This window comes from Hyperolius riggenbachi, chromosome 10 (genome assembly GCF_040937935.1).
Source record: "Hyperolius riggenbachi isolate aHypRig1 chromosome 10, aHypRig1.pri, whole genome shotgun sequence".
Classification (NCBI taxonomy): domain Eukaryota; kingdom Metazoa; phylum Chordata; class Amphibia; order Anura; family Hyperoliidae; genus Hyperolius; species Hyperolius riggenbachi.
In genome coordinates this window covers 126,636,087-126,662,275 of record NC_090655.1, presented here as the reverse complement: position 1 = coordinate 126,662,275, position 26,189 = coordinate 126,636,087, and the positions used below count along the sequence as shown (strand labels likewise).

The 26,189-nt window shown below is 44.2% G+C and overlaps 1 protein-coding gene across 10 annotated transcripts in view; it reads left to right on the top strand.

Moving 5' to 3' along the window:
- The first annotated feature begins 265 nt into the window (after positions 1–265).
- The window catches only part of GBF1 (golgi brefeldin A resistant guanine nucleotide exchange factor 1), a 303,641-nt gene continuing 277,717 nt past the window's right edge, over positions 266–26,189 (top strand). For all 10 annotated transcript variants that reach the window (XM_068257939.1, XM_068257941.1, XM_068257940.1 and 7 more), the window contains exon 1: positions 266–541. The gene's annotated coding sequence lies outside the window, so the exon portion shown is untranslated. The remainder of the gene's footprint in view (positions 542–26,189) is intronic.

Below are 26,189 nucleotides of genomic sequence, written 5' to 3'. Positions count from 1 at the left end.
ACCAAACATTCAGTTTCCAGATGAGACAAATACGTCAGCAAGATCTAGCTTTTGACTTCACGACATACCGTTCCCGTCAATCACTGGTACCCAAAGACTGATTGGTTGTATAGCTTCATAGCCGCGCCACCGCCACTGCAACACCCCCATTGGAAAGTAGCGACAGCGAAACCGCTGTCTTCATTGGTCCCGCCTCTCAGGAGGATGCAGCATATTATCGGAGGAGACTCCTGCTCGTCATTCCTAGCTGGCTTGTGATTGGTCTGAGCCGTGGTTTCCAGGTGTCGTGGTAGGCTGCGTTACCACGTCAGTGAAGTTTACAGGGAAGACTCCAGCCGGCTTGTGGCCGGGGCCTGTGTGCTGTGTACACCCGTGTGTTGTTCTATATGCTCTTGTAGCCGGCAGCTGATGCACAGCCGGTAACCCCGGGAGTCGCTGGCAACATCATCTTTTGCTGCGGCAATAGGAGCTGAATGTGAAGCCAACGTCACCGCCGCTGCCTGGGCCGCCATCTTGGTTCCAGGGTCAACCCCACTGACAGGTAATCATCCCTGGGCCTTCTCCCCATAGCACTGCAGTGACAGTTAGTGCGAGGCATTGGATGCAGAAGTCAGCTGTCATGCACAGCACTCGGTGCCTGTTTGATAGCAGTGCTAATGACAAGTCATAGTGGTAGCAATCACTCATATCTATACACAGCCTACTATCTGGAGATCCTTGGAATGTAGGGTATTAATCTGCAGCCTTGCTTAGTGATGTGAAAAATATAATCATTTTCTCTTGAATAAAGGAGTCTGTACTTGGTTATTATTTTTAAACAGTGCTGGCTCTCAGCACACTGCACTAAAGATAGGTCTTTACTATACCAATTACCCATATGCAAATGCAGCTTGTAGGCTAGGGCTAGGCATTGATAAGGCTTTGCTGAAAGGGGAAGAATTATATGGGAATTTATCCTCCCCCCTCCCCTTACAAAATAATGGAGTGTTGTGAACACTTAGGCTATGTTCACAGTGTTCTGTAATGGCTGCCTTTGTAAGTTGGCTTACCACACTGCAATGTGTCACCTATGCAGCTTTCACAGTGTGGCAGGTGTTTTGCGGTATACTGTGTTGAGGTATGGTAATGCAAGTGCATGTTAACAGTAGATGTGAAGCATACTTTTTATTGACTATGCTTCACTGTATCCGACGCAACGTGTGGATAATGTGCGGTGCTGCTGTCCTAATCAGTTGTGTTCTGCTGTCTCGGGTCATGCAACGGACACTGAATTTATGTACATAGTGGGGCATTGCGGTGTTATTTAATGGACGCATTGTAACATGGGAAGTCGCACCGCAATGATATCTTATATGACATTCATTGTGCGATCTAGCACAGTGCGATATCCCAATGCACAGCATGCAGTGCATTACTGCATAACACATGCGTTATCTGTGACGTGAAGCATACTTTTCATTGAATGTATGCAATATAAATGTTGTATACCCGGCAGTGGGACTTTTCACTTATTATTTTTTTTTTTTTTTAGAAAATGTAACGCAACTCTATTGTGAACATAGCCTCACTTTCAAGACACATGCAGGTCATGCTACAAGGTTTACTGAGCAGTAGACTTCTGATAACACATTTCGTGGATTTATATCCACTTCCTCAGGTAGGGAGAGGGACTAAAGTCCATGGAACTCATTGTCACATGTTTGGTTTTAGAGTATTATTCAGATTACTTTACTGCTAAAATAGTGAACTTATCCGGTTAATGGGCGGTGATTACAGGTTGACAGCATTGGGCTATTGTGATCGGGTACATAGGAGTTGCTAGAAGAACTAGGATACGTAACAGAGTATTGGATGGTTCCAGTGCTGCTCATCAGGATTCCGGGTAACCCGGAAATCCGAACTTTTTTTTATGCTATCGGATTCCGGATTTTTTTAACAATCCGGTTAGCTATCTGTGGATATTTGGCCGCATAACCCGGATATCCAGATCTGAAATACTGTAACTAAGGAGATGATGTCCTCGAGCCAATCGGAGGGATCCCAGCAGAAGCCCTAGCAACCAATCACAGAGGGGAACCCTGGCCAGCCCCACCTGACCTCATTGAGTCAATCAGAGGGCTCCCAGCCTAAACTCTGGCACCCAATCACAGAAAGGAACACTGGCCAGCCCCCCTGTATAATAAGGAGGGCTGCCATGATGAGACATATCGTCTTAGCTTGCTGAATGCTCACTGAGAGACATGCTCCAGTGCTGGTGGCCTACCAAGGGCTGTACACAGTTATAAACCTAAAGCTGTTCAGTGATTAACCCCTTCACTACTATCACTACACTATTATTAAATCATTAATTAGCTTGATTGATGTCATTGTATGACAGTCAGTTTGTGCTGCTGGCCTAGCAGTGATAAACCGAAAGCTGTTCAGTGATTAACCCCTTCAATACACTATTGTTAAATCAGCTTTATGTCATTTGTGTGACAGTGTGTGTGTGTGTGTGCGCGCTGCAGGCAGCTGGTATGTGTCTGTGTGTGTGCTGTGCACAGACCAGGCCAGCTGCCGCCTGCTGGCCAGCTATTAGCCTTAGGTATAGGCAGGGCTGTGGAGTCGGAGTCAAGGAGTCGAAGTCGGGGCAATTTTGGGCACCCGGAGTGGGAGTCGGAGTTGTGGTTTCAGAAACTGAGGAGTCGGGAGTCGCATGATTTTTGTACAAAATCCACAGCCTTGTTAAGTATTAGACTAAGGAGTTGGAGTCGAGGAGTCGGAGTCTGAACGAAATTTTGGGTACCCGGAGTCGTGGTTTCAAAAACAGAGGAGTTGGAGTCAGAAGATTTTTTTTTTACCGACTCCACAGCCCTGGGTATAGGTTAGGTTAGTGATTAGGGGATAGGATTACTGTGTTATTGTGTAGTTAGTACTGCAGTCAGTGTGCTAGTAGTTGTTAGAGTAGTAGTACTACTGTGTTAGCTTTCTACAAAACTGCTGTGCTGTGAGCAGTGGCAGTGTGAAAGTTAGTGTGCACTAGTGCCTTCTCCTCTGCTGTCACTTGTTACGTGCCACGTCCGGCATGCTCCTGGCACACATTACACCTGCTGCTGCTGCATTGCCCTGCTCCTGCTGCCTGTGCAGCTCCCACCGCCAGGCCAGGGTGCCACAGGCCACTGATGCCACCTATATTTAACCCAAAACACAATTGCTGCGTAATTTTTTTGGGGGTGTCTTGGCTGAAAACTGTCATGTCCCAGTTGTGTGGTTGGACTTTTGGACACAATGTGGGCTGCATGACCGTTGTCTGGAACCTAGGCCTAATGTTAATTGACAGCCATTTTTTTTGGGGGGGGGGGGAAATTTAAGTCCCGCACATCATCAATTAGTGTTCCCCTTTACAAAATAATGATGCTACATGCCTCCATATACCCTAAAAAAGTTTTAAAGCAATTTAAAGACCACTTACGGTTTTCTATCCGGATATCCGAATCCGCCAGATACTAGGGTCGGATAGCCGATTCGGATCGGAAAATTTTGAACTCTGATATCCGACCCGGATTGGGTATCCGGTAGGGCTGCACAATTTTGGGTAAAAATTGAAATTGCGATTTTCCTGTCAGAAATTGTGATTTGGGTTTTTTTTTTTTTTTTTCCACGATTTTTTCCAAAACAAGCTTTAGCTTGTCCTAGTGTACAGTGTTGTGCGCAGCGGTTTTTTTTGGGGGGGGGAGGACTGGGGTGCAGCGGCATAGCTAGCATAGTAGCCCCAATATAGGGAGTTTAGTTGCCCCAGTGTGGCTAGTATAGTGCTCCAGTATAGCTAGTATAGTGCTCCAGTATAGCTAGTATAGTGCTCCAGTATAGCTAGTATAGTGCTCCAGTATAGCTAGTATAGTGCTCCAGTATAGCTAGTATAGTGCTCCAGTATAGCTAGTATAGTGCTCCAGTATAGCTAGTATAGTGCTCCAGTATAGCTAGTATAGTGTCCCAGTATAGCTAGTATAGTGTCCCAGTATAGCTAGTATAGTGTCTCAGTATAGCTAGTATAGTGTCTCAGTATAGCTAGTATAGTGTCTCAGTATAGCTAGTATAGTGTCTCAGTATAGCTAGTATAGTGTCTCAGTATAGCTAGTATAGTGTCTCAGTATAGCTAGTATAGTGTCTCAGTATAGCTAGTATAGTGTCTCAGTATAGCTAGTATAGTGTCTCAGTATAGCTAGTATAGTGTCTCAGTATAGCTAGTATAGTGTCTCAGTATAGCTAGTATAGTGCCCGGCAGTATGGTTTGGTAGTGCCTCAGTATAGCTAGTATAGTGCCCAGTACAGGTAGGTAGTGCCCCAGTATAGCTAGTATAGTGCCCAGTATGGGTAGGTAATGCCCCAGTATAGTGCCCCAGTATAGTTCCCAGTATGGGTAGGTAGTGCCCCAGTATAGTTCGTATAGTGCCCCAGTATAGTACCCAGTATGGGTAGGTAGTGCCTCAGTAAAGTTAGTATAGTGCCCACTATGGGTAGGTAGTGCGCCAGTATAGCTAGTAAAGTGTGCAGTATAGGTAGGTAGGTACGCCCGTTGCGGCCATGCCCGCACCTGGCCATGATCCGCTTACCACAGCCGCTGCGCTGTGCCACAGAAGCAGTGCATATTTATGATGTTAATGAGCCGGGCAGTGGGGGTGGAGAGTTCAGTACAGAGCGGCACACAGCTTCTCCAATCGCTGGATACCGATGGTATGACGGCAGCGGTAGGCGGAGCTGTACTAGAGCGTACAGCTCCGCCTACTGCCTCCGCCATTCCATTGCTATCCAGCGATTGGAGAAGCTGTGTGCCGCTCTGTACTGAACTCTCCACCCCCCGCTGCCCGGCTCATTAACATCAATAAATATGCACTGCTTCTGTGGCTCGGCACAGCGGCTGCGGTAGGCGGCTCATGGCCATGCGGCCAAGCACTAAAGACCGAAAACCGCCGGATCCAGACGATCCCAAAATCTTCTTCACAGGAACCGCGGTTTCGATTTAAAACCGAGAAATCGTGCAGCCCTAGTATCCGGATCTGAATTGGATCCGGATTTTGAAAAGGGGTATATGAGCAGCACTAGATATTTCCTGGTGGTTGTGAATACAACTGCCGAGATTTAGGAATGAGAGACCAGGAGCCCATTGGTGCAGTATCTTTTTGACAAAGTGGATAAGTAGAGTAGTAAACTATACTCACAAGTGTGGGTTGCACTCCTGCTACCACCAAAAGAGCCTACAGGAAATTCAGTTCTCGTTGGCTATCCCAGATCTGCTAGGCAGGTGCTGTTCGGTTGCTCTCTTTAGGTAATTGGACACGTAGTACCAGATGCTATCCTGAAGGGTTGGACTACAACTAAAAGTTTTGGACGTGTAGGAGGCACTCAGAATATATCTTGACTTAAAATCATAAAGTATAGAAGTAATTGTATCTTACCTCCCATCAATGAACAAACCAAACAAGTACAAATGATGAAGCACAACTAAGACAATGGCTATCATTCAGAAAGAGGTGTTCGGTAAATAAAATCAGTGTGGGAAAACACCGCATTCGGTAGTTTAGACTTCAGTATGCTCATTCATAAAAATGTTTACCATACCGTAGCGCCAGCACTGCGGTGATTTCACGAACTAGGCTGGCTCTAGGTTGGCGTAACAGGAGAAGTTGCCTGAGTCCCTCTGTGCGCTGATCTCACTGCTGCTGCTTGGGAGGTCTGTCCATTAACTTAAATGTAATCCGCATGCTTATCGCTACTTCCAAGGGAGCAGTATTCCCCGTTCGCATACCGGTTGCTCTAATCTTTATGAATTGACATTTAGGAACATTTGTTAACATAATCACTGCACAAGGCAGTAATTTATTGCTCTGCTCGGGAATGTCAACTTTTGTTGCAGAAACAGCCTTTATGAATAGACATTTTGCTATGTGCTCGGTAAAGTCAGCTGTTTTCAGCATTTCCGCATGCGGAAATGCTTTATGAATGATAGCCAATGTGTTTCACAGGTACTGGCCCGCTTCTTGAGGTCAATTACTAGTGCCTAAGTCAGCTTTTTTTTTTTTTTTTTTTATTTGTTTATTTTTTACAAAAAAGCGCTCGCAGTCGCTGCTGACTTGGACACTTTTTATTGACCCAAGGAAGCGGGCCAGTAACTGTGAAACGCATTGTCTTAGTTATGCTTCATTAAAATTATTTCTACCTGTGTGGTTTGTTCATTGATGGAAGTAAGATATAATTACTTACATACTTTATGATTTAAAGTCAAGATCTATATTGGGGGCCTCCTACACGTCTTTTTAGCTAAAGGATAACTGGGAGAATTTTCAGGATTTTTGTTAAGTGGAAAAAAAAAATCAAACCTGAAGAGAGAAAATACTTACCTGAGTAGAGGTTCAGACACTTGACTGATATCACCTGACAGGGATCGATACCCAAGTCCTTTGCAGGGCTGTGGAGTCGGAGTCGGGGCAATTTTGGGCACCCGGAGTTGGAGTAGTTGATTTCATAAACTGAGGAATCAGGAGTCTGATGATTTTTGTACAAAATCCACAGCCCTGTTAAGTATTAGACTAAGGAGTCGGAGCCATTTTGGGTACCTGGAGTCGGAGTCGTGGTTTCAGAAACTGAGGAGTTGGAGTCGGAAGATTTTTGTACCAACTCCACAGCCCTGGTCCTTTGGGCGACATCGCTGTGCCGAGGCTGTACAGACGCACACAATTGTATCTGAAACAGATGCTAAAATTAACACTAATGGAAGATGTTAGCTTCCAAAACAGTTTGCATTCAAAACATTTTGCACTGGACCCTTCTACCGCACTGAGGTCATCCTATCTGAAGGGCTCTGCACACCATCTTGCTGTTAAGTCATTCAGATGAAACCTGGTTTTGAATGCACTATTTCTCCCTACTGCGTACAAAAAAGTTTAACTTTTCTATCGTGTACAGACGCATAATCGGCTTACAGGTGTTCTGTTGCAATGGAGTAGGTGGAGGGCTGAAGGAGCTGCACAGATGTGACGTCATACGATGGGCGGGCGAAGCAGCATGAACAAAAGGTATTGGTTGTCGCGTGGTGGATCGCTTGCTGGGCAGCGGTCACAGGTGGGGCTACTGTACACATGCTGAAATATTAGCTGAGGCGGTTATCTGCCGCCTCATCTGACTATAAGGGCTGGTGCACACCAAGAGCGCTTCTGAGCACTTTTTAAAATGCCAGCGCTTCGAAAAGCACTTAGCTAATGTGTAGGTGTGGGATAAATCACACCAGAGCGGTGTGTGTGTGTGTTTTATTTTATTTTATTTTTTTTTCTGCAAACCCAGGTCCTGTACCATTTTTGGAGGTGATTCAGGCTCAATGTTAAGTATAGGAAAAGTGGAAAATTGCTCTAAAAAACACTTGAACAGAGCGATTTTCCACAGGGCTGTGGAGTCGGTACAAAAATCTTCCAACAGTTTATGAAACCACCGACTCCAACTCCGGGTACCCAAAATGACTCTGACTCCTCGACTCCGACTCCTTAGTCTAATACTTACCAGGGCTGTAGATTTTGTACAAAATCATCTGACTCCTCAGTTTGTAAAATCACCGACTCCAACTCAGGGTACCCAAAATTGCTCCGACTCCGACTGACTCCACAGCCCTGATTTTCCAAGCGTGTTTTTTTTTTTTTTTTTTTTTTTTTTTTTTTTAATTTATTTATTTTTTAATGCTGTTTACTTGCAACTCAAACTGTAAAATTTTTTTCTAAAATTTCTACACCAAAAATGCTCCAAAAATCGCTTGGCATACTGCTTTGAAAAAACGCGTTGCGTTTGCGATTATGCTAACGATTTTTGGTGTGCACTGGCCCTAATATGGCATTTTTGTGGCCTAAAGCCTGGTACATGCATCCAATTATAATTGGCCCATCAATTGTCAATATTGCCACCTCTGTGAAGTAAGCTATACACTCTGTTCATAGATTCTAAAGTCTTTTGGCCCTCATACTACATGGGGGTGGTACATTTAGTCAATGATTGGCGAATCAAAATTAGATGTGTACAAGGCTTAAAGTGACACATAGATGAAGAAAACCCAGGGTTTCCTCCAGCCCCATAAGTATGGATGTGTCCCTCGCCATCCTCCCGCAGTCCTCCTGAAATCCTCCGTTCAGCCGCAGTCAACTTCCGACAAGCGGCTCAGTCGGACTCGGTCTGACTGAGGGATTTCATCCGGGGTCTTCTGCGCTTGCTGACGGGGGCTCACCACTGCTGAACAGGGCATCGTAGGAGGACGGCGAGGGACACAGCCATGCTTATGGGGCTGGAGGAAGCCCCGGGTAAGTAAAAAATCGGCAGCTTTCTTCATCTCTGGGTTACTTTAAAACTGAGCTGTGTTGAAAGAAAATGGCATAAGTGATGTCACTTGTGGCATCACAGAGAAAAAGTAAGGATGGAAACTAGCAGAAATAGTTTATTCTCTTCCCCCCCCCCCCCCCCCTTTCACTTTACATTTTTAAATCTGATTGTGAACACTAAAGCTGAGTACACACGTACGATAACGATCGTTCAAAAACGAACGATAACGACAATTGGACCGATAATCGTGCGCTCCAAATTTTCCAACGATCGTTTTTTGGGACGATAACGACCGTTATCGTTCAATCCGACCGATCCAACCCGGCGGATTTTTTCGAAAGATAATCGTTCAATCGTTGCAGTGTGTACAAAGATCGTCCGATAACGCATGTTCTTATTGCCTGTCATAACGTCACTTCCGTTTGCGCACGCATTTTTTAATCGTTCGTCGTTCAGTACTTTATACTTATATCGTTCACGTGTGTACACAATCGTTCATTACGAACGATCTTTTCCGTCTAATTTGAATATCGTGTAAACGTCACGAATCTTTATCGGACGTGTATACGAACCTTAAAACAGTATAGCTAAGATAAATGGGTAATTTATTATGTAATTAGGGCTTTGAAGTAATATGGAGTTTCATCCCACCTTAAAGGGGGAACTTCAGCCTAAACAAACATACTGTCATTAAGTTACATTAGTTATGTTAATTAGAATAGATAGGTAATATAATCTCTTACCCACCCCGTTTTAAAAGAACAGGCAAATGTTTGTGATTCATGGGGGCTGCCATCTTTGTCATGGGGGCAGCCATCTTTTTGGTTGAAAGGAGGTGACAGGGAGCAGGAGACACAGTTCCAACTGTCCTGTGTCCTGATCACCCCTCCCAGCTGCATGTGCTAGGCTTCAAATGTCAGATTCAAAATGTAAAAAAAAAATTGCACCAAAACAGCAGAACATCAGAAATCCCATCATGCTTTGCACAGCATTAGGGGAAAAATGCCCGGGCAGTTTTTTTTTCTGTGCAGCTAAAAATGAGGCTTGTATAAGAGAAAAAAAGTTCTGATGCTGTGAAACAGTTAAAGAAACACCAGGCATTTTCAGTGCTGCTGAGTCAATTTTTAGTCTGGAGGTTCACTTTAAGGGAGCATGATGACACTGTAAAATGTGTACGCTTGTGCTAAAGATGTACATTTTTCCTTGAGTAGAATGCACTGTAAATGTCTTTCTAATTGGCTTTCACTTAGTGTTATAAGTTTGAACTGCTATGTAGACTGGACATAGACCATAATGCAAACCTGCATGCAGTGAGTTGGAATAACGCGATCAGTTACAATGCAGTACTGTGAACAGGTCCTTTATTATGCAACACAACTGAGCAGTGTGAACAGAGACTGTTGGTCTAATTCCACTAGGATGTTACATTTTGCATTTTTTTCCCCCGCATGCAAATTTTCATATGCAGCTAACAATCATTACATGGAAAACAGATGTGTGGTTCAGAAATCTGCCGCATGGAAATGTGCTCTTTATCGTTATTAATCTGATGGTTCTGTCCTCTTACGGGCAGGTTTTTGGCTACTTCATCTCCTCATGGTAGATTCTCAAGGTTTAGTTTATTTTCAAAAACTTTACCGAACGGTAGTTTAGTCTAACTGTTAGAATAGTGTGCGAACAAGTAGGCTGGCCATGTTGTCAGGGAGAGCTTTTAAAAGAATAAATTAAGCCATTAGATTCCCCCATGTGGAAGACTGGTCCAAAACCTGTAAGAACTATCAGATTAAAAAAAAAACCCATTTCCACTAGTGCGGTGCGGAATCGCCGCATATCACCGCTGACAAAATCGCATGCGGATGCGATTCCGCATGCGTTTTTTGCCGCGATTTCGCATAGGCAGGGTATATGCGATTTTAACCATGTCACTGCCTGTGTCAATTTACATTACTTTCAATGCGAAATCGCGGGAAAAACGCATGCAAAAAACGCATGCGATTTCCCTATTAAATACATTGCCTGCGATTCGCCTGCATTCCACACGCAGGCGAATTCTGCAGGGTCTACCGTGCAGAAAAATCCTGCACATAAAAACGCAAATGAAAACTGACAAGTGGAAACAGTCCCATCCACTTGTATTGCCTATGCGAATCCGCATGCGAATTCGCGCTAGTGGAAACGGGCCCTAGGGCTCAGACACACTATATAAGCACTTTTCTGAGTGATTTTTTTTTTGGCCCTCAGAGCTTTCTGAGAGCTTTTTAAAAAAGGCTCCCATTGATTTACATTAAAATTATGGTATAATCACATGATTTTACCACACATTAAATGCAAGTCAATGGCAGTGGTTTTTAAAAAGCTGAGTGCCAAAAAGCAGTCATAAAACCTTGTACACACTGCATGTGATTCAAGTAAATAAGAAAATGGATGAAGAAGCCACATCAAGCATCCTCCTTCACCTCCGCCAAACTACCTGAGACCTGGATCCTGGCCCAACACAGTTCATGTTGAACTGCCCCGACCTGTTTGTAAACTGTTCCTTACAATCAGTGATATTTCCTGCTTTACTGAAGAAGGCAATCGTCAGGACTTTCCTCAAAAAAAACCTTCCCTGGACGCAGATGCAATCACCAGCTACAGACCTGTCTCTAACCTTCCCTTTCTGGGTAAGGTAATTGAAAAAGCCCTATACCTCCAGCTAGAAGCCAAAATTTTACAAATGACCCATTCCAGTCTGGCTTCAGGAAACATCACAGCACCGAAACTGCCCTCATCCAAATCTGCAACCACCTGCTCATGGCAAGAGACAGAGGAGAGTGCTCCATCCTGATACTGCTAGACCTTTCTGCAGCCTTTGATACAGTTGACCATGACCTCTTAATAAGCAGGCTGCAGGAATACTGCGGCATTGATGGCATAGTTCTTCAGTGGATCCAATGCTTCTTGAGGGGTAGAACCCAAAAAGTGTCTATGGGGCCCTTTCTGTCCACCTCTGTACCACTTAAACCTTTGGTGCCCAGGGCTCAATCCTTTCTCCCCTGCTTTTCACAATTTACATGTTACCACTTGGAAAACGTATCCAAAAACACGACCTGACAAACCACTGCTATGCTGACGACACCCAACTATATCTTTCCTTCAAGCCTGGTGTGACAGACCCAACTCTAACCATAAACGTCTGCTTAGGCGAACTACAGCAATGGATGAGTGACAACTGGCTGAAACTAAATGCAGATAAAACTGAAGTTCTTCTGATCGGAGGGCAGTGCATGACAACTAAACAACTTAACTTGCAGTCTTCACCACTGGGAATTGGAGGCACAGATCTACACAGCTCTGAGCATGTGTTGCCTGGGAGTTGTAATTGATGGGGATTTAAACTTCAGAACTCACATCTCTGCTGGGGTGAACTTCTCCTATTTTCACCTGAAGTACATCGCAAAAATCAAACACCTCACCCCCCCCCCCCCCCAGAAGATATGCCAACCTTAGTTCATGTCTTTACCAGTCCTCCAAAAAGGACTTGTACCACCTACAGCTCAGTGTTCTCCCCAGAAAATTTTTTCAGCCGGGTGGCATGAAAAAGTAGCCGGGTGGGGTAAAATGGGCGTGGCCATGACATGTGCTGGAAAATGGGTGGAACCATTACATGGGCGTAGCCAACTGTAATGTAGTGGGTAAGTAGGTCAAGCTGTGGCTAGTGAGGTGGGTGGGTAAGTAGTTCAGGCCAGTGAGGTGTAGGTCAGGCTGGTGGCTAGTGGGGTGGAAGGGTTACTAGGTCAGGCTAGTGGGGTGGGAGGGTTACTAGGTCAGGCTGGAGGCTAGTGGGGTGGGTAGGTAGGTCAGGCTAGTAGTGGGATGGGTGGGTAAGTAGGTCAGGCTGGTGGCTAGTAGGGTGAGTGGGTGGGGTAAGTAGTTCAGGCTAGTGGCTAGTGGGGTGGGTGGGTAAGTAGTTCAGGCTGGTGGTTAGTGGGGTGGGTGGGTAAGTAGTTCAGGCTGGTGGCTAGTGGGGTGGGTGGGTAAGTAGTTCAGGCTGGTGGCTAGTGGGGTGGGTAATAGTTCACGCTGGTGGCTAGTGGGGTGGGTGGGTAAGTAAGTCAGGCTAGTGGGGTGAGTGGGAGGGTAAGTCAGTCAGGCTGGTGGCTAGTGTGGTGGGTGAGTGGTTAGGTAGGTCAGACTAGTGGCTAGTGGGGTGGGTAGGTAGGTCAGACTAGTGGCTAGTGGGGTGGGTAGGTAGGTCAGACTAGTGGGTGGGTACTTAGGTCAGACTAGTGGGTGGGTAGGTAGGTCAGACTAGTGGGGTGGGTAGGTAGGTCAGACTAGTGGCTAGTGGGGTGGGTAGGTAGGTCAGACTAGTGGGTGGGTAGGTAGGTCAGACTAGTGGGGTGGGTAGGTAGGTCAGACTAGTGGCTAGTGGGGTGGGTAGGTAGGTCAGACTAGTGGGGTGGGTAGGTAGGTCAGACTAGTGGGTGGGTAGGTAGGTCAGACTAGTGGCTAGTGGGGTGAGTAGGTAGGTCAGACTAGTGGGTGGGTAGGTAGGTCAGACTAGTGGGTAGTGGGGTAGGTAGGTAGGTCAGACTAGTGGCTAGTGGGGTAGGTAGGTAGGTCAGACTAGTGGGTGGGTAGGTAGGTCAGACTAGTGGCTAGTGGGGTGGGTAGGTAGGTCAGACTAGTGGGTGGGTAGGTAGGCCCCCTCTCCCTCCCTCTCATGGCAGCAGATCGCTCCTCACATTGATCCTCAGGTGTTCCCCAAAGGTCTCCCCGAGCTTTAGTACCTGCTCCGTGCTGCGAGACAGTGCACAGCCCTGCTGATCACCCGGAGCACACCATCCACCTCTGCCATCCAGCGCCGCAGATATCTCATAGCCTGCATATCTATGGAGCAAGACGGATTCATCCGTCAGTGAGCTGCGCACATGCCTCTCTCTCCACCCACATCCCTGCACAGCTCTCACAGACATGCACACGGCTCTGCAGAAGGCGGCTGGCGCTAATGTCACGCCTCTTATTTGCAGCCTATCAGAGCACGAGCTCGCCGGGAAGCGCGAGATCTCGAGTGTAGAGGGGAAGCAGCGCATCTGACAGCTGGACGGACACTTGCGGCTCGCGATGACAGGGACACGCAGATTTATCAGCCGGGGCTCGGAGACAACGGGGCACGCAGTCTCATCAGCCGGGCGGTAATTAAACTTACCCGGGCGCTCCGCCCGGCTGATTGATCCTGGGGAGAACACTGCAGCTGATACAGAATACTGCTGCCAGGCTGTTAAACAATTAACCCCGTCACTGCTGCATAACACCAGTCCTACACTCCCTTTACTGGTTATAAAATGGATGATCATATTCAAGATCGGCTACTGACCTTTAAATCGCTGAATAATCTGGGCCCTAGATCCACAAAATAAATGTTACAGCTGCGTAGCAATCCCTGCAATCTCAGATCCACAGGTTATAATAATCTAGTCATACCCAGAGTCCACCTGAAAAGTTTTGGTCCCAGAGCCTTCTGTCATGCTGCACCTATGCTATGGAACTCCTTACCTCAGCAGATCAGGACAGCTCCATCTCTGGACGTGTTTAAATCCAGACTGAAAACCCACCTGTTCAGTTTGGCGTTTGCAGAAATATAATTTTTTTGTTGTGTGAATACTTCATCTTACTACCAGTTACTGAACCTGAGAGAGCCTAAGGGCCTGAGCCCACTGACGCAGTTGTATCTGCTTCTGTCTGCTTTTCAGCATCTCTAATATTGTTGTGTAACTGAAAAGCGGACATAACTGCGTCAGTGGGCTCAGGCCCTAAGCGCTTTGAGTCCTATGGGAGAAAAGCGCTATAGAAATGTTGTTGTTAAATAATCAAGGGACATGCACTTTTCTATTTGCAAGGGCACCATGGTTATTATAGTATCGTGGAGCTCTGTTCATAGTGGTGCAATTACATTTTTCACCCAATCGCAAACTTAGTACCTGTAGCATTTTTCCTGCACTTGTGATTAGCTTAAATCAACGGGAGCGAAGGAAAGTTGCATGTCAAATGCAGTACTAGGCAAATTTGTTTTGTAGTCTTGCATTTAGAAAATGCTTCCCATAATTTTTTTTTTATTTTTTTTTTTCCTTTCTTGCTTCCTGCTGGGAAAGGCAATTGCACCCATATTTGTGTCAGAACGCTTATTTGCGAATCAGGTTGGACGCACACACTTTAGTGTGAAAAATATATTTTTTTTTTTTTTTTTTTTTTTTTGCATTGCGGTACGTTCGCATTTCCTGTGCAACGTTGTTTAGAAAATATTTTCTAGTTCGATTTCATAATGCCTTTAAATTATACAAACTTGTGGCATGTGGACACTAGATGCGTGCAGTCGGTTTTATTTGTTGCAAAGCAGACGCAAAATGAAAAACGCACAAGAATGCAGAATGAACAACAGTGGGATCCCTGTATTTGTTCCAGGGCTGTGGAGTCGGAGTTGGAGTCAGTCGGGGAAATTTTGGGCACCCAGAGTCCGAGTTGGAGTCGGAGTCGTTGATTTCATAAACTGAGGAGTGTGAGTCGGATGATTTTTGTACAAAATCCACAGCCCTGTTAAGTATTAGGCTAAGGAGTCGGAGTCGGAGTCTGAGCCATTTTGGGTACCCGGAGGTGGAGTTGGAGTCGTGGTTTAATAAACTGAGGAGTCTGAGTTGGAAGATTTTTAGCCCGACCCCACAGCCCTGATTTGTTCTGAAGGATGAGTCCTATACAAGAAGTAGATCTTCCTTATTTTGATTGTGGACCTATTACTGGCCAAATTTCCCCCCCCCCCCCTATCATATCTTTGCTAGGCTTTATAGATAAAATTATGCTTTTATGTGTTTGTTTTTTTTGTTTCTAATGTATTATGTAGATATAATAATAATAATAATAATAATAATAATAATAGCCGTATTTGTATAGCGTCTTTCTCCTGTCGGTCTCAAAGCGCCTGCGAGGCAGCCACTAGAGCGCACTCAGTAGGCAGTAGCAGTGTTAAGTAGACTTGCCCAAGAAACTCCTTACTGAAATAGGTGCTGTCTTACTGAACAGGCAGAGCTGAGATTTGAACCCAGGTCTCCTGTGTCAGAGGCAGAGCCCTTAACCATTACACTATCCAGCCACTAAATCAGTTACTAGCATATTTTTATTTTATGGCTTTGATTTGAATTTAGTGTTTGCTGTCATTTGTGTAACTTTTTAAGTGTGGTTCAATATAGCCTAGAAAGATATGTTCAGAGCAGGGCTGATATCTCCCTTTATTCTATGCATTTAAGTGTGAACCTACCCTGTGTATCCAAAGGCATAAAGGTCTTGTTTTTTCAAAGGCTTTATTCACATTATAAATCGCAAGCGCTAAGTGCATTTGTGAGCGCTTTTTAAATCGATTTTCTAAGCTTTTTTTTACAGGGATGTGGTCAGTTCAAAAATTATCCGACTCTGACTACTCCGTTAATGAAACCACTGACTCCAACTCAGACTCCAGGTACCCAAAATTGTTCAGACTCCTTAGTCCAATACTTACCAGGGCTGTGGATTAGGTACAAAAATCATCCGACTCCTGACACCTCAGTTTGAGAAATCGACTCCAGGCACCCAAAATTGCTCAGACTCCTTGACTCTGACTCCACAGCCCTGTTTTTTTTTTTAAACGATTGGTGAAGCTCTTTTGAAGATTTGAGCTTTTCTTTCTGCAGATAATCAGGAAGTGAACTCTTTGACCTGAAACTGAATATCTTTCTAATGAAAAGCTCTTACAAAATAGCTTACCCAAGGTTTATTTTTTATTTTTTTTTTATTTTTTTTTAAAGCCCTTAACGATTTTCCTATACCGTGCATTAAAGTGCAATCACTCAGAAAATGGTGCAGGACCTGCGTCTGCGATTAGAAAGATAGCTTATTGGAAATTCCAAGTGAACAGCTATCTTAACAAAAACATCCCAATTAGGATAGAACCTAAATATAATTGAAAAAATTATGCTTACTAATCAAAGACCTGCTCATATGGTCTCAACCATGTATGATTTCTTGCTGACCTCAATCCATAGTATCCTTCCAACTTACTGTAAAAAATGGGATCAACTGATGAACGCTACGATGGTAGACATGTGGCCACAGATTTGGGAATATATATGGAAAATCCCCGACTGCAATCTTCAACTTATGCAATACAAAATAATATCAAGATGGTATCTTACCACGGTACTTTACAATAAGTACTCTGCATCAGTTAATAACAGATGTTGGAAATGTGGGGAGATGGGAGGCAATTAAGTGCATATGTGGTGGGGCTGTCAGCTGGTACAAAAACTATGGGGAGATTACATTGAATTCTGCCAATCTAGGACCGAGAAAGGCTTTGCTATTTCTCCGTTTTACCGCTATTTTTGGTGTCAACACTCAACCAGGAACCCCGGACACTATATCCTTAAAAGAAGTAGGCTCTCTAATTATTCGTCAAATAGTAAGACATTGGAAGGAATCGACACCTATAAAGTTTGCTGAGTGGGTAAAAGGGATGGATGATTTATGTGAGATAAATATAGAAAACATGGAGGAAGGATCATCAAACACAATTCATTGTTGGAAGGAGAAATGGGGGAAATTGCGGAATATATGAGCTTAGAAATTTTGAGGGAGTGGCCGTTTGGGTGGTTTTTGTAAAGCTGTGTAGGGTATGTTTTGGGTATGTTTTGTTTGGGTTGAAAAGAGGGACATATGTATAATAGTATGAATGAGACCCATTCAGGTATAAGTATTTAATTTCAATTCAGCCTACTTCTAGTAAGCCGTTTTTCTTTATTTAATAAACACAATTTTTTTGCAATTATATTTAACCAGATATAACTAAAAACATCTCTGTAAAGATGAGCTTTAGAAAGTAAGAATACACAATCCTTTCTTTTTTTTTTTTTTTTATTCTTAGTAGCATATGAAAAATGTTTTCTCAAACTATGATGCTAATGGCCCATACTCACGAGGGACTTTTGTCGCCTCAACACGCGGCGCGCGCGTGTTGCGGCGACAGGTCGCCCGTGAGTATGGGCCGTCGCACACGCGCGCACCCCGAACTGTCGCCCGCCGCTCATGTCGCCATGCGATTGAAACTTTCAATCGCATGGCGACAGTCGCCGCTGCCCCCCCCGCCGCAACTGTCGCTAGTCCGCGTGAGTACGCGGACTAGCGGCAGCAACCTCCATGTAGGTACATGGAGCTTCCGGCGGGGGGAGGAGGAACGTCAGCGACAGCTTCCGCCTTGCCGCTGGTCCCTCTTCCGCGTGTGTACGCGGAGGGACCTGGCGAGAAGCTGTCGCCGGCCTGTCGCCCACACGCTCACGTGTGCTGGCGACAGGCCACATTTCTCGCCCGTGAGTATGGGCCATAACACTCCTGACGCATGGCCTTGAGGGCAAAAATAAGAATGGAGAGAGGCTGGTGACAAAGTCGGGTAACGACCTGGATGGTTGTACTGAGTGTGAAAAAAAAAGATAGCTTGACACTCATATGAGAACACTCACATTGAAATTCATTGTACAAGCGCTTTTAAAGCACTTTTTTAAAAAAAACGTTAGCGCTTAAAAAAAACAAAACCTCAAAGCGCTCATAGTGTGAACAAATCTCTAAGGGTGAATTTTAAAGGGATCTGAGAACCCATGTCAAAAACATATATAAAACAAACCTTCCCGAGGGGAAGTTTTGTAAATAATGTTGGGGAGAGGGTGATGGGTATTGCTTGTCTTCAGGGAGCTGTTCTCTTGTATCCAGTCTGTGCTCTCTTCTCCATCTTCTCCAGGCAGACCCACAGCTGCAGTTTGAAATGCCTGTGTGGGAGTTGCATGTTCCCGGCCACTGTAGTGCATGCTGGGAGATATATTCCTCCTGTGTATGTCATTGCGAGATCAAAAAACTACATTTCCCAGCATGTGTTGTAGAGGTTGGTTACAAGCTACACTGCTGCGGGAGTTTGAAACTGCCGCACCTGCAGGTATGCCTGGAGAAGATGAAGGAAACCATACAGGTAGCAGCCCCCTGAAGGTAAAGAATTCCTGTCATCCCCTTCCCCCTGCTTGGTGGGAGCTGTAAAGGTATTTTATTGGTAAGGGCTGAAAATGCCTCCATGGAGAAAACTCAGGAGAAAATTTAAAGGATACCCGAAGTGACATGAGATAGACGTGTATGTACAGTGCCGGGCACACAAATAACTATGCTGTGTTCCTTTCTTTCTTTCTCTGCCTGAAAGAGTTAAATATCAGGTATATAAGTGGCTGACTCAGACAGGAAGTGACTACAGTGTGACCCTCACTGATAAGAAATTCCCCTTTTTATGCTCTCTGAAGCCATTTTCTGCTAGGAAATTGTTTAATAGTTGGAATTTCTTATCAGTGAGGGTCACATTGTAGTCACTTCCTGTCTGAGTCAGGACAGAGTCATCCACTTATATACCTGATATTTAACTCTTTCAGGCAGAGAAAGTAAAAAAGGAACACAGCATAGTTAATAGTGTGCTAGGCACTGTACATACTAATGTCTATCTCATCATGTCGCGTCACTTCGGGTATCCTTTAATAGGATAATGTGTTTTTGAGGTCAGGCGTGAGAGAAGTTTTGAATAACTGAGACAGCAGAGTCAAATATTACCCCTAAATAGCACATCTGCTTGATGAGCTGAGATTATAGGGGAGCTATTCACATTGGTTATCGGTTTATTTTTTTAGGCTAAGAAATGGATAGACATTATGGGATAAAAATCATTCATAAACTCCTAATAGGAGAGAGGGCTAAAAGGTAAAGTTGGGATTTCCATGAAAATGGAATTTGTTTTATTACAGAATATTTACAGAATGCTGCGGGACCGGCATTTGAGTAAGAAATAAAAAAAAAAAAATCCTGTTTATCTGGTGTGAACTAGCCCATAGAAACACACTAGCCAAACACTATTTGATACTCAAGCTCTTTTGAAAGCGCTCTGTAGCACTCGTGGTATGAACCAGCCCTAATGCTGGGCATACCCGGATAGATTCTTCTTCTCAATCGAGCCATTGATGGCTCGAATCGATTGATCTTTTCAGACAGGTCCGATTGCCCGCTGGATCAATTCCCAGCTCGATACCCGCAGGCGGCAATATCGGAAAACGAGCGGAAGGAAGCGTCCGCGGAATTCTATGAAGGCGCGCGCTGGGACACAGCGGGTTTCGATCCGGCGGCTAATCGAGCCTCAGAATCCGTGTATGCCCAGCATAAGAGCTTATTCACACTACAAAAGCTTTTCTAAGCGCTTTGTGATTTTAAAAGCTCTTGCTAATGTTATCCTACGTGAGTTTTCACACTGGAGCGACGTGATTTTGTAAAAATCCCCCACAATATTGCATTAGCAAGAGCTTTAAAAAGCTAAGTGCCAGTTCACTCTACAAGAGCTAGAGATTTTAAAATCTGTTATGGTGTAGCAGAGGGTCGTTACGGCAGCACCTCCACTATACCTAATGATCCGGAGTTTGACTATAAAATAGTCAAACTCCAGTAATGTACATCCCTGCAGCAAGCTGGAGTTCGACCTGAACTCGTCGCCTATATCATGAATCACAACTTATGACTTTCATCAACCCAAATCCAGGTTGGCGAAACAACAAAGTGGTTGTGATACCAATAGTATCAGGGGTTTGTACCTTATGAGGTTGAGAAGACAAAACGATCAAGCCAGGGCAGAGGCAGCCATTGTTACGGGCCCTGCTTCTATTGCTGTTGTAACCAGTTTGCTCTTTTGCTGCTCTGGATTTGGATCCATGCATCTTCACATGGCCCACAATGGCTATCATTCATAAAGCATTTCCGCATGCGGAGATGCTTAAAACAGCTGACTTTACCGACCACTTAGCAAAGTCAGCATTCATAAAGGCTCTTTCTGCATGAAAAAATGACACTACCGAGCAGAGTGATAATTCACCGCCTTGTGTGGTGATTATCGGAACAAATGTAGCAAAATGTTAATTCATAAAGATCACCGCAAGCGGTGTGAGGTCGGGAAGTACCGCTCCTTCTGATGTGGCGATAACAATGTAAATGAATGGAGACACAAAGACCTCCCTGGCAGCTGCAGCAGAGCAGAACACTGAGAAATGTATCAACTCGGCAGCTTCCGTGTCTCCGCAAGCCTACCTCCTGCCTACCGCCAGCCTAGTTCGGGGAATCTCTGCACTGCTACCGCAACTGGATACATTTTTATGAATCAGCAGCCAGATGTCTAAAACACCGGCAGCAGTGTTTTCCTGCACGGATTCTCCTTACCGACAGCTCCTTTATGAATGATAGCCAATGTATGGTATAGTCTTAATAGGTGTTTTACATGGTGCTTGGTATGTAAAGCTTTGCCTCTTACACTGAGGTTCTCTGTAGTCCTAAAGGAGCTGTTCATTGCAGAAGAATTCCGCACTATTGCTTTTGAATTAAACGCTTACATAAGCCACCAGCTAAGAATACCGGCAAGCTAAATTTCTTGGCTATGACATATTTTGTTCTGGTAGTGCCTACAAGATAATCTTAGAGGAATACAGAGGTGAAAAAAAAAACATTATTTCTATCCTCTTTCTACTACTACTTTTGTAGAAATTCTACATTTTATATTTAAATCTACTTTTTAAAAACTGAAGGCTTGGAAAAACATCCCCTTCATAGCCGGCCTTTGACCTGAGCGACCGGAGCGGTCGCTCAGGGCACCAGCTTCCAAGGGGGCACCTATAGTTTGCTAATTATACTGAGGGCACCTACACCTGACTTCCTGTACGGGGGGCACCTATAGCTGACTACCTATACTGAGGGAGGTCACCTACTCCTGGCTACCTATACTGGAGGCACCTACGCCTGGCTGCCTATGGGGGAGACCTACAACTGACTTCCTATACTTGGGGCACCTATGCTTGGCTACCTATATTGAGGAAACGTACACATGGGGGTACTGCGGCTATAAAGCGTGGTGAAAATTGTCGATGCTATGCTATCATTCCAAATTGGGGGTGGAGGCTAACTGTCCCACTGATTGTTTTTATTAATATTCCTAAAAGGTTCTAGCCTTCATTTTTGCTTTTATTCAGGATAATGCACTCTTTCCATCCATTTTCTGGTTAGTAATAGTATTTTTCTATTATGTACATGTATATGTGTAATGTGTCTTGGAGATCTGAGCATTTGGCGTGATTTGTCACAACTTGTCACAAAGATTGGAAACCACTATCCTATGAGGTACCTCAGGAGAAAAGGTGAATTGCATATAGGCCTGTGCGCGTGCATGCATGCGGGCGCGAAGAGGATGAAGGAGGGGGCACAAAAATCAGGTTTCGCTCAGGGCGCTGTGAAACCTAAGGCCGGCCCTGATCCCCTTGGTGTGGTTGGTAGAGCTAACCTTTTTAAAATGATGATACTTCTCAAGGTTCTCTGTGATTTGGCATTCTCCCATGTTCCTGTCACTTGCTACCTTTGTTAAAGTGGATCCGAGATAAACTTTTACTCATTGCATAATTGTGTTCCTTTCATATAGTTTATATGGCATTCCTCAAGCCAAATACTTTTTTCTTTGTTTTAATACTCTAATTCCCTATAAACTAAACAAGCCTCGCCCACAGCTTTTCAGAGTGCCTTAGCATTTTCAGACAGTAGCAAAGGCTTATGGGAGCTCAGTCTGGGCAGGAGGAGGGGGAGGTGTTACTAACCAGAGATTTCAGAGGGGAGGAGGGAGGAGTGGGGAATTAGGTTTTCACGGGCTGAGGGCTGGAGATACAGATCAGCTTGCCTCAGTGTGTAATGTTTACAAACAGAACATGGCTGCTGTCATTGTATCACAGGAAGAAATAATCATATTTTGTTGAAGCTGTGTGCAGCTAGATTTGCTGTGTAAACTAGTTACTAGTTAGATTTTCATCTGGGATCCGCTTTAAAGTGATCCTTAAAGAAAACCTGAACTGAAAATGAAAAGTCAAAATAAGCATACACAAGTCATACTTACCTTCCATGTATTCTACTCCTCAGTGTCTTTCTCCTGTCCTGCGTCCTGTTTGTTCACTGTGATCAAGGGAATTTTCCGTCCTCCATTTTGAAAATGGCCATTACCCCATAACAGCTTTCTGGTCAGCACACAGTTAAACTGTAACATCACCCACTTGAGCCAAGGGAAACATGGACATTACCTGGTACTTCAGTTATCCTCTCAGCTATAACTGACAGCAACTGATATTTTACTGACAGCAACTGATATATTTCAGATCTGACAAAATATTGTCAGAACTGGAAGGGATTATTGTCAGAAGAAAATGGTGGGCTTCTGAGAGGAACTGATGGCAAGGTAACTATGCAATGTTCGGAGAAGCCAAAGTATTGAAGTTTGTAGGCGCCACTCTATATCCCTATCACCCCACTTGTCAGCTGCTAAGTTCTCAAGGTATGGGGTATCCCCTTAGCCCCCACCAATTGTAAAGGTATAAAAGAAAGGAAGAGAACAGCGCTTAAACTTCAATCTATTGCACTAATAGTTTTTATTGCTTGTATATATAAAATTTTCAGTTGTTCCGGAAAACATTTAATCATAATGGGCATAAAAACATCATAAAAAACATATATTATCCCTAAGAGTTTTTCATCCAATGGCCTCTAAATATATCTCCTATCTATCTGGCAAAAGAGGTTTGGATAATAAGCCCCACTCGTATTTACATACATACAATCATACGCACTTTGGAGGCACCTGATTCTCTAAAAAAAATCCTCCTAAAAAAATCTTTTTCCCTTTATAGATGATCCGTGCGATGGACTAATATAAATTAATTCTTGTAGTGTGCAGACGTTAATGAGATGAATAGTTCACTTCCTTTTTATTAAGAGAGTTTAGTCCCTTCCCAGTATACACACTATAGTGAATTGCACGTCCTGTAGTTTCAAAGATGTCCCGTGCGGGCTCTGGCTGGTAGCCTCGCAAGCAGGGATTAGCTTCCAGCCCCGTTTAGCCGCTTTCTCCGGTTTGGCGTCCGTCTGTGTGCAAGTCTCTTGCGGCTCCGTTCGTTCCGGCTCCACTGCTTCCGGTGGTGGATCAGCTGGGAGTGACTTCCCTTCCAGGCTCTTGCGTCCCACCATGCGTTCCACTGCGGCTGCTCCGTGTAAAACTTGTATTGACAAGCCGTATCTGCGTAATTTTATTGCGGATTCTGTTGCAGTCAAATAGGAACAGCTCTAGGCGACTTGATGGGTTAGCAAGGGGCTCTTACATCGACATGTTTCGATAGTTTTACCGACTATCTTCATCAGGATTAGGGAATACCCAGTGGCCACCACCACAAGTGGTGGTACGGAGCCGCAAGAGACTTGCACACAGACGGACGCCAAACCGGAGAAAGCGGCTAAACGGGGCTGGAAGCTAATCCCTGCTTGCGAGGCTACCGGCCGGAGCCCGCACGGGACATCTTTGAAACTACAGGACGCGTAAGTCACTATAGTGTTTATACTGGGAAGGGACTAAACCCTCTTGATAAAAAGGAAGTGAACTATTCATCTCATTAACGTCTGCACACTACAAGAATTCATTTATATTAGTCCATCGCACGGATCATCTATAAAGGGAAAAAGATTTTTTTAGGAGGATTTTTTTTTTTAGAGAATCAGGTGGCTCCAAAGTGCGTATGGATGTATGTATGTAAATACGAGTGGGGCTTATTATCCAAACCTCTTTTGCCAGATAGGAGATATATTTAGAGGCCATTGGATGAAAAACTCTTTTAAGGATAATATATGTTTTTTTTTTTATGATGATTTTATGCCCATTATGATTATATGATTTCCGGAACAACTGAAAATTTTATATATACAAGCAATAAAAACTATTAGTGTAATAGATTGACGTTTAAGCGCTGTTCTCTTCCTTTCTTTTATAACTATGCAATGTTCATTTGAAGTTACCTCGTGTTTATTTTAAATATTTTTACTCCGTACAGGTTCTCTTTAAAGAGACACTGAAGCGAAAAAAAATATATGATATAATGAATTGGTTGTGTACTATGAATAATTACTAGAAGATTAGCAGCAAAGAAAATATTCTCATACTTTTATTTTCAGGTATATAGTGTTTTTTCTAACACTGCATTATTCTATAATATGTGCAGATTACACAACACTCAGCATTCAAAATGAGTCTTTCATTGCAGTCTGTGAAGCAATGAACTCTCCTCTAGCAGAGGAAAAGTAAACAGTTCAATTACAGTTGAGATAATAAAAGTCAGATAACAGCCCTCTCCACGACCAAGTTAGTCGGAGAGCTTAATAGCTTTTTTGCATAGAGATAACAACTGGAGTTTCTCAACTCTTCCTGTACTGGAAACAATTAGACTGATGTATCTGATCTTAATGTTTTATTTCTTATCTGTGCTACACATACAAATCATAATATCATTTTTTTTTCGCTTCAGTGTCTCTTAAGTCTATAAAAAAGATTTACTCACCTGGGGCTTCCCTCAGTCCCCTGCAGCTGATCGGTGCCCGCGCAGCCCCGCTCCGCTTCTCCAGGACACGCCGACGAACACTTCCGGTTTGGCCATCGCCGACAGGCATGGGAACGCGAGTGATTCTTCGCGTTCCCAGCCATAATATCTCCCCCTATGCTGCTATGCGGCCTCCTGGCACTTAAGCCTGGTACACACCATGCAATTTCCCATGAGATAGATGGATTGAATAGATAATTTCCGACAGATCGTTTTCTGATCTATTTGTCTGATCATGATCGAAAATCAGAACGGACCTGTTAGAAATTATCTATTCAATCCATCTATCTCATGGGAAATTGCATGGTGTGTACCAGGCTTAAGTGTCTTAAAGATGTTGGCATTGCCTTGCCTAACTGTTACTTTTACTATCTAGCTGCACAGGTATCGCATCTGGGAAGATAAGTTGTTGCTGCAAGGTCTTCCCTTCCGTCTTACCCTATGTACATATAGATCCGTTATATAATGTTCTTAAGAGTCAGCGGTATTCCAGACTTCAGGTCCCTACCTGTTACGTTGCAACAAATATTCTGTGTTTGGGAGCACTCACATAGACTTTTGCTACTTGACTCTAGGCCTAATCAGATACCGCTTTGGAAGAATGCCAATCTTGGAAAATGTATGAAAATTCCTGACTTAAAATTTTGGTTAGATACACCAGTGTGGTGTTAATGGTAGGATGAAGTCTGTTGCACAGCTCTCTGCGGATTTTGGTTTGCCGCAATCAGCATTCTATAGGTATCTGCAATTAAAACATGCCCTATATAGCCAATTTGATGACATCCCACCACAACCAGGAAATGCAGACATTCTTAAAATCTCTGGTTCCTCTTGCAATCAACTAATTTCACTATTATATCAATCCTTGGGGCCGGTTCACATTCTGCGTTTTCCCGCTGCTTAGCGGCGATCGCTTCAATAGGACGAAAATCACAGCGATAGTCCCCAAAACGCTGCATACAGCGTGTTTGTGATTGAGTACAATTGCAAACACTGCAGTGTGAATGTTCCAATAGGGATTCATTAGGAGCAGTGCTTTGCTGATCGCTGGCAATCAGCAAAGTGCTGAAAAAGCGCAGAGTGTGAACCAGCCCTTAGGCTGCTTTCACAGTGGGATGTTACAGGCGCACGTTAGAGCAGCCTGTAACGCAGCCCAACTCACAGTAATGAAAAATCAATGGGCTGTTCAGTGCCCACGTTGCGTTACAGTGTAACGCTGGACGTTCAAAGAAAGTGCAGCATGCTGTGCGTTATAGGTGGTTTTAGCTGCGTTAGACTGTTTGCACATGCTCAGTAAGGGGAGAGTCCGCTATTGTTCCTAGCCACATGGCTAATTAATAT